Below are 13,842 nucleotides of genomic sequence, written 5' to 3' on the forward strand. Positions count from 1 at the left end.
AGCAACATGTGACTTGCTTGAAGCATTGTATGATATGTGATGAGAATATTCAGTGTACAGTAATGTTGGAAGCTGAATGTATGGATATTACAAATATTAGTACTATTTTCTTTGTGACAAAAGGCTATCACCATGAAAATTCAGTTGTTGCATTAAACTATTACAACAAGAATAAATTGTTCTCATAAGCTACTACCACAAAGGAAATATTGTTGCAACATGATATTACAACATTCAAAGTCTTGTTGGGAAAGGTTGTTGCCATGCATTATTTTTATTGCGATAGCATATTATAGCATATTACAACAAAATTGTTATTGCCAAGATAATTTCACCATCGCAATAGTGTGTTACCACAAAACAGGAGCTATTGCAATGTAATATTACCGTGAAAAATGATAGTTGCATTAGGCTATTGCAACAAATTATTGCTTGTTGCAACTAGATGTTCCCACAAGAAAAATGCCGTTGCAATATGCTTTTTCAACGGAAAACTCTTGTTGGAAATAATATATTGCCATGAAAAATAACATTGCTATAAGAACTTTGTGCAACATTGATAGCCATGGCATTAATAGCCTAAAATTGTTGTAGTATGCCTATTTAAGACAACAATCTAAAAAATGTTGCAACATGGTATTACCACCCAGTTTATTGCAACAGCTCACAACGAAGTTCACTTCATTACAATAGGTACCTATTGCAACAATATTGAACCTATTGCCATGAAAAATTTTGTTGCAAAAAGTAGGTTCCCTTGTAGTGGGAATTTGTCCCTCCTATATAACGGGAGAAATATCTCTACTCCCTCAATGTGGTTGGATTAAAAAGTACAATGTCCATGTCAATGTGATTAAAGAGTTAATCATGAGTTGAGTAATCCACTACAAGATTGAGTAAATAGTTAAGCTATCACAAGGATGGCGCGTGTCTCGCATTGAGCTTGTCTGGTATTGTGAGGTAAAGAGATTGGTGCATGTGTATATCAAGATTCAGTTGATATGATCTTTATGTATATTCAGGAGTCAATAAGCCTTGCTAGGGATCAATTTTGATATCGGTTTGGAAATAAATTTTCGAGTCACAGCTGTTTGTACATAAACCTAACAGGTCACATACTTAATAGGTTAGAATAGGACACATAGATTGGATCCATAAGAGGGTTTGATCGGATTGTGATTGTCGGTGACACAGGAACCAAGGGTCCCTGAGTCCCAAGGCCAGATCAGCAGTTTGCCACGTGGCGCCCTCCCGCGGGAATCATCTCCGCAAGGTACGAGAAGACTAAGTGCTAGGAAGAGGGTGCTCGGGGCCATGAATAGTGGTCCCCGAGTACCCGAGTTCCCCGATAACCCGAGAAGACTAAGTACCGGGAAGAGGGTGCTCGGGGCCATGAACAGTGGTCCCCGAGTACCCGAGTTCCCCGATGACCCGAGAAGACCAAGTGCCGGGAAGAGAGTGCTCGGGGCCGTGAACAGTGGCCCCCGAGCACTCAAGTCCCCCGACGACCAGGAAAGCCGAGTACCAGGGAGAGTGTGCTCGGGGCTGCGAACAGTGTCCTCCGAGCACCCGAGTACCCCAAGGACCCAAGGAAGTTAGTTCCGAGAGAGAGTGCTCGGGGCCGTGAACAGTGGCCCCCAAGCACTAGGTTCCCCGAGGACCTGAACAGCCAATTCCGGGAGAGAGTGCTCGGGGCCGTGAACAGTGGCCCCCGAGCACTTGGTTCCCCGAGGACCAAGAAAGGGCATATCCGGGAGAGAGTGCTCTGGGCTGTGAACAGCGACCCCCGAGCACTCGGTTCCCCGATGGCCTAAGAAGTCCTTCGCCGGTGGCCCCCACAGAAATCCAGCGGTGAGGTGTTAACAAGTGAAAGGTCCGATGCCGCATTTCAGAGGGCACGTGGCCTGTCACTACCAACTGCTCCTGCCACGCTCGGTGTCGGTCCCTGCCACGGCCTGGCAGGGAGGTGTGGGGATATTTAATGCACGGGTCATATCCCGCGTCATCCGGCGCGCCTCGGGATAACATCGCAAAGCCCAAGGCACCCCGCCTGCCGCCCTGCTGTGTCAGGTGTACAAGACCAAGCGGGCACGCCGGGCCGTTCAGTGGCTACCCGGTGGGCCCTCTCCGCAGCACCCGTTGCAGAACGACATCATGACGAACAGACCGGACGGGGCGCGTTTTTAACCCTCCCCGTCACTTCGCGCAGCAGCCCTTGATGGTTGCTTTCCATTTATAGCGCCTTGGAACTCGTGCCCTCCCTTTCTGGGCACGCCACCGCCGACGAGTATTTAAGGCAGGGCGGGCTCCTGGAGAAGGGGGATTTTCGGAGACCAGGAGGAAGCCGAGGAAGAAGACAGAGGTCCAGTACAAGCACATAAGCTGAGATCACTGAAGAACAAGGAGCCTGAAGCTCTAGGCTAGGCAAATATTCTTGTAACCAGCAACATCTCTGAGAGACATTCTCAGAGCATTTATAGCATACACACAGGAGTAGAGTATTACGCTCAGTGCGGTCCGAACCTGTCTAAAAAACCTCCGGAGCATTTACTGCATTCTGCATTCGATCCTTCCATCCCACTTGCCATCGCATTTACGCCTATTTATTTCACCCGCAAAACAGATTCAGAATCATCCCCCCGGCCGAATCTCAAAGGGGGTCCCTCCGGATCCCTGCTTGAGGAGTTCATCCTCCGACAGTGATCCGTGAGAGACTAAAGTTCTAATGGGATTCTAACGTAGGAGTCTATAGTAGGATCTATATAAGGCAAGGATTGCAGAGGGGCACGTACGGTTGAGCCACTTTAAAACCCTAGCCGCGCCCTATCCACCCAACCTCTCGAAACCCTAAGTCGTACGTTCAGTGCTAGCACATTGGTGTTCGACGTGCCACCCCAGTATGTGTGCATATCTAGAGACGTTGCAGCTATTGCGACGCTGATCGGCTCGACGGCAAGAATGTGAAACTACCGTTGATTTGACTCATGTTGGATTCTTGGCTGGAGATGAGAACACTCCTGATTAGGTAGTCGGAACGCTCCCGACAAAGAAGTTGAACTCGGAAGTTGATCCTGACAAGGAAATCGATCGTCTACGACAACCCTGTTGAGTTTGACTTCTTCTTTCACATCAGCGCACAAGAAGTTGGACTGATCTATTCCAATTCTTCTTTTGTTGCACTACGGGTCAACTGGTAACGATCAATGATCTCCTACTCATATGTTTTTCTGATTGAACACGATAGAAAATTTTATTTTACGTTATTATAGCTTACCTGTTCTCTAACATTTTTCTTGTGAAATCGCCTAAGTATAAAAGAGTTAATTAGCTGAAGATTCCGCAATGCCAGCCGAAGATACCCGGGTGATCTTTTTTGGCTAACATCATGTCGGTGACTGACATATATATGCATGTGCAATGCAGCTGGTCAGTCACCAATTCACGACTGCCTTGTAACCTTCAAGATGTGATGAGCTCGTTTTATGGAGAAAAAGCACATGTCTCTTTTTCCCAGAGTTCTCATCGGTCATTCATTTTTTGCCAAAAAAAAAAAAATCTTAGATCAATGCGAACGCATATTTGTACTCGGTATTTTTTTTCTAAGAGAAAAGAACGTGAGAACAACATTACGAAGAGATGCATACCGCGTTCATCTGCATACCTAACTCTCTCTGATCACGCCCCAAGCCATAGAAACCAATCGAACGTATGTTTCTCGTGCACAGTCTGCTTACTTTCTTGCGCCACGCGGGCTCAATGGGCTCTGGATTTTCGATTTCGAATATTATACTCTTCTCCGGCAGCTGCCGATTGTTGAGCTGGCTTCCTTCTTTATCCCCCCGAAGCTGCACTTTCCTCTCGAATCTTTTTTCCTAGTACATATGTGAAGATCTCAGCGTGTTACGGAGTCATCCATGCATGCATGAAAAAGTGGGTACGTGTGGACACGCATCCGAAGAAGATCAAAAATATGATCACAAGAACCAATTGGTGGTTGCGCATGGCGTTTTTGGGTCCTTCTGAGACGTGATCCTCGTAGTAAGAAAGGTAGGTCGAGGCATGGACATGCTCGATTTGACGTCGCGTGCATGGCTTAAGAAAATGATGGATTGATGATGCAGACCTGCTGCTACTCCCACCTGCGTTATCTGCTACTCACCCTTTTCTGATTCCGACGGCCATGCATGCAAGCAGATCAACGCCGTGAGCGGAGGGGACGGCCGGCCTATCGAGGGATCATATGCTCGCTCGCTGGATGCTCGGGCTGGCGTCTGGCTGGTGTCCCCTGGAAGGGACTGGCCGGCACATCAAGGAATACGGCTACAAAAGGGAAACAGGCAACAACAGCTCGGGATCGAACAGAACCGGCCTTCTTCTTCCCCATCCCCTTCTGCTAATATGTATCTCCTACTTCTAAACATCTTCTTCTTCCTCTAAACCCCCTCTAGCTCCTATTACCCAGCAAGGCATCAACTACGATGGCTACATGTTGCTGCGCAGGCTCAGTGTATCAGACAGGCCCGTCAGGTGCACGAAGCAGCACCGAGTCCCTGCGGTGGCATTTCCCTATCGCTGATCACACGGACAACTTCTTCCGCGGCATGACGGATGTGATGATCCCGTTGTTCCTGAAGACGGCGCACCTCAAGGGCGAGATCCAGCTACTGATCGCCAGCTACAAGCCGTGGGAAGAGTCCATCTTCATGGCGCAGTCACAGCCACAGTCCGGGCTCTTCATGGGCGTCAACAAGGGCCACGTCGTCACCAAGCGCGAAGCTGAGACGGGAGCTGGCGAGTGTGCACCCTCTCGGGGCGCGCGCGCTCATGGACTAGGCACACGTGAGCCGCGACGAGGCTGGCAAGTTGCTACGGGGCATGGTGAAGTTGGTCGAGGCCGAGCGCCCTGTCGTCGTGCCGGAGGTGCTCGTGTGCGCACTCTTCAACATCGTCACGCAGATCACCCTGAACAAGCGGGTGTTCGATGTGCAGGGGGACGAGTCCAACAGCTACAAGGACATGATCGTGTCGCTGCTGCCGGGCGCGGGCTGTTCAACATCAGCGACATCGTGACGGCGCTGGCGCGTCTAGACTTGCAGGGCGCACAGGCGAAGCTGCGGCGGATCCACCACCAGTTCGATGGCCTCATCACCAAGCTTCTGGCGGAGCACGCGGCCACGGTCGAGGACAGCGCGCGAGGACCACCATTACTTCGTCGACAAGCTCCACGCTAGCATGGACACCGGCGCCGACGACAAGAGCAGCGAGACCATCGCCAAGGTCAACATCAAGGGCCTCATCTTCGACATGTTCATGGCGGGCACGGACACGCTGTTCGGCCGCCGTGCTCTCCTCCACGCCAGTCACACCGCCTCCGGACACAGTCTTCGCTACTGGGCTGGCGTCGGCGTCTGCAGGCTGGCGTTTTCCCCTCCTCCCCTGGATGGGACTGGCCGGTCCATCAAGGAATACGGCTACAAAAGGGAAACAGGCAGCAACCGCTCGGGATGGAACAAAACCGGCATTCTTCTTCCCCATTCCCTTCTGCTACCGTGTAGCTCCTACCTCTAGACGTCTTCTTCTCCTCTAGACCCTCTCTAGCTCCTATTACCCAGCAAGGTCTGTGACACCCGTTCGTTCGTCAGGCAAACAGCCCACGTACTTCCTTGCGCCTTTTTTCTATAGCTATTTCTGATTGATTTGGCTGGCAGACTTTCTTTGCAACGTATTCCATACGAGGATTTAAAGTCCTAATTTTAGTTGGTTACCCCATATTTCAACTCAAATACAAATTCTTTTAAATTAAATCTATATCGTTATAATTAGGTCCACGACAATCAATGACATAGATCCTTTTCTTTTACCTTAGATTAAGGTGGTAATTTCAAAGTCTTGAGAACGAATGTGGAAGCTCCTTTTAACACTCAAATATTAAGATAATGGATAGATGATTGTGAAATTATTTACTTCCTCCGGGTTTGTGATTGATCCTTGGAGCGAGTGACCTTGCAGCTCATGCTGCCGGCGTTTTCTGCGTGCTGCGAAGAGCTTGTCAGCAGATGGACGCAGTGCCTTGATTCTGAAGGTTCGTGCGAGCTGGATCATGGATGTCTGGCCGGAGTTCCAGGCCCTCACCGGAGATATCATTTCCCGCACCTTGAAGGAAGAAGGATCTTCCAGCTGCAGGCCGAGCAAGCCGAGCGCTTCATAGGCACCATTCAGAAGATTGTTATTTATTCCAGGTTACAACTTACAAGTGAGTTACTCACTTACTCTATGGTTCCTTCCTCATACTCTGCTGCAGCTGCACAAATTCTGTTCTTTTTAGTGTATTCTTTCTGTAGTCATCTATTATGCAAAGTTCGAGATGTTGTTGTGCTTCCTGGCAATAGACACGCAACACATCACACTCACACAGGTATTGTACTTTGCTTCGCTTCCTGCCGGTTCTTCCGATTCTTTTTTTTATTTGTTTCTTCTAATGGTAATGAAATGAGCATCCTCCTGCTCTTTCGTCAAAAAAAATCTAAAACAACACAGCATAGACACACTAGTATCATTGAATGCGTTTGCATGTATGCAAACATGGGCACTTAAACTTGAACAATTGTAAGCAAATAACCATTAGGTCAGCTACTAGCCATCCCCTCTCACAAGCCCCTATTACCAGCTACGTGAAGGATAGTTTGAGAGGTTGTGAGCTTGTAATCATCGCTTTGTTGCTTTCCTATATGCGCGCAAAATGGAGTATGCCACTTCACAGTCTTATGTTATGCATGCCGTGTAAATTACGAATAGATCGAACCCTTTGGGCAATCTATCTAATGGTTTTGCTATTATGATATGTTGGTATCACCTCTTTAACAATATGTATGATTTCAAGCTCCATTTGTTGATGATTGCTTGATCTGATTTCCCTCTCTGTCTAATGGGTATTTTCCAATTCGTAAAAATAATTTTTGCATCTTCATGTCACATTGCCGATTGAAATTACTGTTGAAATCTGATTGTCCACACAATTTTGTGCGTTTGGCTCCTTTCCAGTTTCTTTAAACTAGCTGGTAAGCCTCTGCCAACCTGGGGAAATTTCATGAAGACCACTTCAATGAATGGCAGTTCGGAGAACGCCACTCTAAAGGTTGGTCATCAAAAAATATCACTCTAACGAGGTGATTGGTTTGTGAACTGCCATTGTTCCCTCTTTAGCCCATTTGCATTTTTCAGCCTAAAACCAATTGTGATATGACCTTTTTACCCCTCCCTTGCACAAGGGACATGCGAAGCACTCAGTAATTTGTCTTTTTTTAATTTCTTATTGTACAAGTAATTATTTGAGTTGAAATTTTTTTAAGATCTATATTATAACATCCTCTACATCATACATTTTTTTAGAATTTTTAATGACTATTTTGGTAATGTTGTGATTTTTTAAGCAATGGAACATAATATTTTTTATTTTTGTATTATCTGTTGGAAGAATAATATGTTTATTTTTTTAACCTGTCGTTTATTAGAAGAACGACATATATCAACCGGCAATATGTGTCTAGATGTGCGATTTTTTAAAATGGATACCTATTTTTACAGTTTTTTATTAAAAAATAAAAAAGTTTGGCAGGCACCCGTAGGGGAACGGGCCTGTTTCTGGTGGGTCCTCACTTTTTCTCCCATGAGGCCTATGTAACCATGCTTCTTCTCTTTCTTTTCTTTCTTTTTTGTTGTTTTTCTCCTTTAGGTTTTTTACTAACCATGGTAAATTTCAACAGCTAGCCGATAAGTTTTCTCCACTACAATTAATCATTAAATTATGCTATAAGCCATCTCAAAAATTATGTTGTAAGCATGTGAATCAGTATTTCATCCAAATTTTAGTGTACAATCATTTTCCTTTTAACACGACAGGAGGTACGAACTTTTGAGGCCATGTAATTGCATAAAAGTGGAATAAATAAATGTTTTAGTATGGTAGTTCTAAGTACCAGAAATTCTCCAAGAGATATAAAATAACTCCCATCGACATAGTGGGCACGTATAGAAAAGATAATTTCTTAAATCGAAAAAAAGAAAAACAGCATCTAACTTTAATTATAAAAAGTAAAGCAAGCTGTGTAATTGCATGGACAATACTACAGCTTATAACAATATAAAATTCGAAGCCAAAGTTCGTATAATATGCGGCCACCTACGGCGATACAGCACTGTCTCTAGATCTTGTCTCCCTCCTCCGCAGTGTAAACTTGGCCAACTGGGCCCGTATCCTCTGCCAATCCTTCAGGTATTCCGAATTCATATTGCCCTGGACGCCGCCGATGGTGGCGACGAACCTCCGCCACCGCGCGCGCGCTCCGAGCAACTGCCCGCGCCAGGCACTGCATGGCTGAACCTCGCTTGGCTAATTGGTTGCGTCGGTTGTGATGGATGGCGTCCTTGCGATCGATCGATCTGTTTGTTTCCGTCGTGAGTTATTGGATACGCACTCCGCTCCGTATAAATGGAGATTTGCCATTGAAAAGATTGATATTTGATTATATGTCAATGAAATGCATCGCCCCTTGCCCGATTTATAGAACCAGAGAACAAGCAAAGTAGCGTCCTTCGTAGGAACTGGACAGCGAATACGAATCGGACGAGTTGCCCGCTGCCAGCCTCGTCAGTGGAGGGACTCTTTGCAGCGCGCGATGGTGCTCGCGATGCCGTTTTGCTTCTCGATGAGGGAGTCTTCACGGCGCCGCGGACGCCGAGTTGCTCTTTCCTTAGGCTCTTCCATAACGCCCGCAGAGTGTTTGACGATATGCCACAAACAAATGCTTCCTCCTTTGACTTTGCCCTAGCACAACTACTTCATTGCCGTGCGCCTCCTCCACCTAGACCTGGCCAAATGGGTCTCTCGGCGGGGCTGGTGTGGATCTAGCTAGACATGGCCCAATTAAGCATGTTTAACTAATCTGATCATGTCGTCCCGACCTGCGTGTCGAAGGCTCGGCCCACAGCGCAGCCTGCGAGAAACTAGGCTGGACGACGATGTGGTGAGGCGGTGACGTGTGGACGGACAAAACGGGGCTGGGCAGCAGCAAGGGGCAAGGTGGCTGGGTTTTGCTATGCCGACATAGCGTACCTAAGTTGTGCTTATAGTAATAGATCTCGAGGCAACCCAATTGACCAACTCTACCTTCACCCTCACCGTCCCCTGGCCGAACTGCTGATGCGAGCCATAAGAGAGAAGGAAGCCTGCATGTGCAGGGCCACTCAAACAAGGCCTAGATACAAGCCTTCAAGCAAGGCACTAGAGTTGAATTTGTGCGAGGCCCGTGAAGAGAGAGAGTTGGGCAGGGGGGTTTATTTTCCTGCTGCTTCACAAAGTGGGTTGCTAACATGTCTACCATGTCATGCCTACGTGTCAAAACCACTGCAAACTCAGACCAAAATCAGGGTGGATTGGCTTCATGGGGGTATTTCACCCGATTTCGATACCTAATGGATGTCCTATGCCTGTATTAGAGTTAAAGGTTGAAAAGGACAGGGCTAAATATTGGTCGTGCGTGCTTTTGACTTCCCACATGATCGGTCGTTTTTGGAAATTTGAGTTTAATTAAACTATCTTTTTTGGAAAGCTAAAGTTAATTAATCTTTTTCCCATTCACATGTGAGCAGAACAAGCGCCTATGGCCTACACATGTGTTTTTCCATTTTGAGCCTTGTGGGTGCATTTAAAACCAAGTGCAAGTGTGAATACATGAAAAGTATGATCTAATAAACTTGGAATGTTTATATTCGCTCAACTGTATATCTGATTTATAATCCGTTTGAACCATGATAATCCTTGTATTTTTTTTAAAAAAAATAAGATTTGTACTACCTATATTTTAACGTAAAATTCTCGGAGAGACACATGTTACCTACATCATGGTTAAAAAATGCCAAACTGGTCCAATTAAAATACTTTAGTGTCTTGTTAAAATTGCCTGCATCAGATAATGAAAAAACATTCACTTATTCAGCTTAGATATTCACGCAAGTATTTGAGAAATTGTGAGCAAGTATTAATGAACTTGGAAGCATTTTTTCAACCAAGTTGCTTTTGAAAAAAAGAAATCATCCAAATATATTCAAGTGGGGTCTGGTTTTGAAGCACTCATCTCAAAGAACACAATAGGCAATCGGATTTTAATTTGAATGCTTGGTTTGAAAACTACAGTATTTTGTAGTTTCTAAATAGTGTTGCATGTGAATGACATTAGTAATTTTATTATTTTTCTTTTTCATATGCATGCAGCACCACAAAGCAGTGCGTTTTAGTGCTTGCTGTGTTGCACCATTAAAGTTGTACGTGAGATAAAAAGGACGCATTGCATGCCATGCATCAAATACATGCACGTAAAGAGACTGCACGTTATATCACCATGAGCTGCAGACTTAATTTGATTCTAGATGTCCATCGATCGCAAATGCAACGACTTGGAAGCAAATCCTGCGCTCCTCGATCACCTTCCAAAGCTACCTACACGCCATTGTCCACGATTTCAGCTAGGCCAACTTTGCCTCCCTTTCTTTAACATCACAATAATCCACATGGGGCGTGAGATGGACCTTGTCGATGGATGGGAACAAAACGTCCAATATGTACCGCGTGCTATGCTAGTCACTCATTGGCCTAATGGTTTTCCCCTGCTCAATATAAATTTGATATCGACCGGATAAAAAGAGCACATGCGCTTATGTTCTACATATATTATTGTTCTCGTGCTTCAAGATAAGCCTTGACTGCTATCCACTATACTTTTCAAACCGTCACAATCGGATATAATATTTGTTTTCATGACAGAAAGTTTGGATTTGCATAGATAATCTGAGTCTATTTTTGCTAAACCGATTACCAATCCGCGTAAGGCCATCTCCAGCAGATATAAAAAAATTCATCTCTTATAATATTATTACAATATCACTTAATACTATTATAGTATCTCTTATTTTTTAATCTCCAATAAATATTTTATTTCCTAACTTACATTACACTTCTCCTCCTTTTAAGTCCATAGTTAACCTCTGTAAACAATGTTGTGGAATGCTCTTACGGTCTGTAAGTTTGCCATTGGCTCCTTCTGTCTGTATTCCAGTAGCAGCCGATGCCATTTCTACTGGAGATGGATGTGGGATGGGAGGAGAAGAAAAAGTAGGCAAAGTGATGCGGCCTGGTTTTGCCGATGCCGCTGGAGTCGGCCTACACCTCAAATGAATTGCAACGGTTCCTTCCAATTGCAGAGCACCGTAGCACGTGTTTATAAACTTTGTATTATACTGACGCATGATTTCCCAAATATTCTACTAGGCTAACCGTCAAATTCTTGTTTTCTAAGCAGGCCGGCCGTCCCTTGCCCCGTCCGCACCTTTACCTGAACCAAGAAAAGCAATCACGAATGGAATAAAAAAAAAGTGGCGGTCACATGGCTCCTATGCCGCGCTGCTCTCTTCCCGGCCAAGAGCAAGCTCCAACAGATGCGCAGCAGGCGCTGTCAAGCACTCGCAGGCAAAGTTGCAGCTGAAAGAGACAAAGGTGCACGATCAGATTAGGTATACCCGATGCACTTGGCAATGTCATGCGCTTGGGCAATGTATACCCGGTGCACGATCAGTTTTTAGGCTTTGGGCTTGCGGTGGTCTAGACAAGTGTCTATCTCCCTTTCATTTTTCGTTTCCATGGTGAGATTCCAGATATGCTTTCGTTCGGACCATTTGTATAAACACCCCACAGTATAACTGTTGGGCGTGCGTTTGTACCGTGAGAATACCGGAGCCAAACTTTTCCAGGATCATCGAGCTAACTTTGATTCTTTCCTCTAGGAAACCCTCAAAGTAGCAAAAAAAGACTGGATCAATTAATTTTTTGACACTTTTCTGAGTGAGTGATTAACAATTTACTATCTTAGTCTATTGTTAATGATTCATATGGATCCATATGTAAGTGAGAGAGTGAAATTACTTATCGTAAGGAGCCAAAAAATTAATTGCCCGCAAAGAGAATAGCACGACGGCACACCACTTGGTGCGATCCAGCCTTATCAGGTTTGGTACGGTGATAGAGGCCAGTTTGGTACGCACGAGTGTAAGAGTGTTGCAGGACTTTCACATGAACCATATTCTCGTAGAGATCTTGCCAAATTCTCGCGTTCCAAGCATGATAGCTTTATTGGAAGACACAAATTCCATAGGAAAAGTTTAATTTTGAGTAAAGTACATAATCGACCCTTAAACTTGTTTAAGAGTATATCACATTAGTCAATGAACTCTTAAAATGTAGTTTTGTGCTTCTAAACTTGTTAAATGGTTCGCTCGAGGTCCGAATCTTCTTAATTAGCCTTTAATCGTCTACATGTGCCCTCTAATCATCCTATAACAATTAGTAACTCAGCATGCCAAAAGGTGGGTTGGATGCTGACAAAGTAGATTTAAACCTCGAGTAAACTATTTAGCATGTTTAGAGTATGAAAATGCAGTTTGAGTGTTCATGAGGTAACTGACACCCCAAGACAAGTTTAATGACCGTTGGTTGTATTTTACTTTTTATTTTGTGTAGGAACCAGGAAAGATTCTCACATTCCTGATGAAACCTTACGGCCTGTGCCAAACGTAGAAACTCCATGGGAACTGTCTGACAATTTCACAGGATTGAGGAGGGAAAATCATGTGTTCCTAATAGGCCATCTGATGCAATCACTTGAACTAAGCTGACATGGGAACGTGTCCCATTTCTTGTGCTTGAGCGTTTTTCCTCATCTAGCCGCCGAATTTCCTTTTCCAAATTTCATCATGCTGTTATACGCGTGCCCGGAGAAGACCACCTGCCGGGACTGTACATAGAACCCTACATGTGCTCTTTAAAGCTCCCACCAGCAGTGATAAAACAAATTGACGCTTATAGAAAGAGAGATCTGGATGTAAACAAAAATATGCCACCTCTGGCTGCTAGGAAGATGGTTTGCAAGCCGAATCAGAAGTGAAATGATCGGTAACTGTCTTAACAGAGAGTGAATTAGAACATTTAAAATTATTTGACTTCAAAAACTTCACAATATAAATCTATATCAATTTTATCTAAATACTTTAAATTCATCTAATGTGTTTTACTCTACCGTTCAAAAGGTTTGTAACCTATAGTTAATTGCAGTAAACTACTCTATGAAGGTAAACATGCAAGATTGTAAGAAGTAAATGTGGAAATATAAATAAGGTATAAAGAGCAAATTCGGTACAAGAGATTTTTATCCAATGATATCGATGGTATAAACACTACCTCTAGTTCACGTTAGAGGAGCCACCTAGGCTATAGCTCCTGTACAGCACCCGGTCACAGCCCTTAAGCCACCCAGACCTCAAATAGATTGAGTATCTAAGCCACCAAGACAATACCTCACCAAAGCCTCTCCTCTGGTTACTTACTGTCGTCTTCACTTTGGATCTTGAGTCACCAAGATAAGGGTCTTTGCATCTACGTACAAGAGTCTTGTCGCCGCTTCACACCAAGTTGAAGGGTCAAAAAGCTTGAGTCACCAAGGCCCAAAATGCTGGCGTACCACTTGGTATATTGTAGGACCATTCTTGATCCCTTCTCTAGGAAGCAACACCTAGCAAAAACTCTCTCTAGTCCTATTAGCACTAATCATTCTCTAATCTTGTGCTTAATTGCATTCGATGATCATTTTAGCATTTTTGTGGCATGGATGTCTTCTCAAGTGTCTATAAGCTTCCTCGGATTCTAGCATACTCAAATAGCTAAGTAGGGGGCATTTATAGTCTCAACCCCATAAACTAGCCTTTGCTCTAATAGCTCCAACAAACTATGAATATCGG

General features: G+C 44.7%; 1 pseudogene; it reads left to right on the top strand.

Annotated features, from left to right (window-relative positions):
* The first annotated feature begins 4,478 nt into the window (after positions 1 to 4,478).
* Positions 4,479 to 5,568, top strand: LOC133905067 (flavonoid 3',5'-hydroxylase-like; annotated as a pseudogene).
* Positions 5,569 to 13,842: the final 8,274 nt, after the last annotated feature.

This window comes from Phragmites australis, chromosome 2 (genome assembly GCF_958298935.1).
Source record: "Phragmites australis chromosome 2, lpPhrAust1.1, whole genome shotgun sequence".
Classification (NCBI taxonomy): domain Eukaryota; kingdom Viridiplantae; phylum Streptophyta; class Magnoliopsida; order Poales; family Poaceae; genus Phragmites; species Phragmites australis.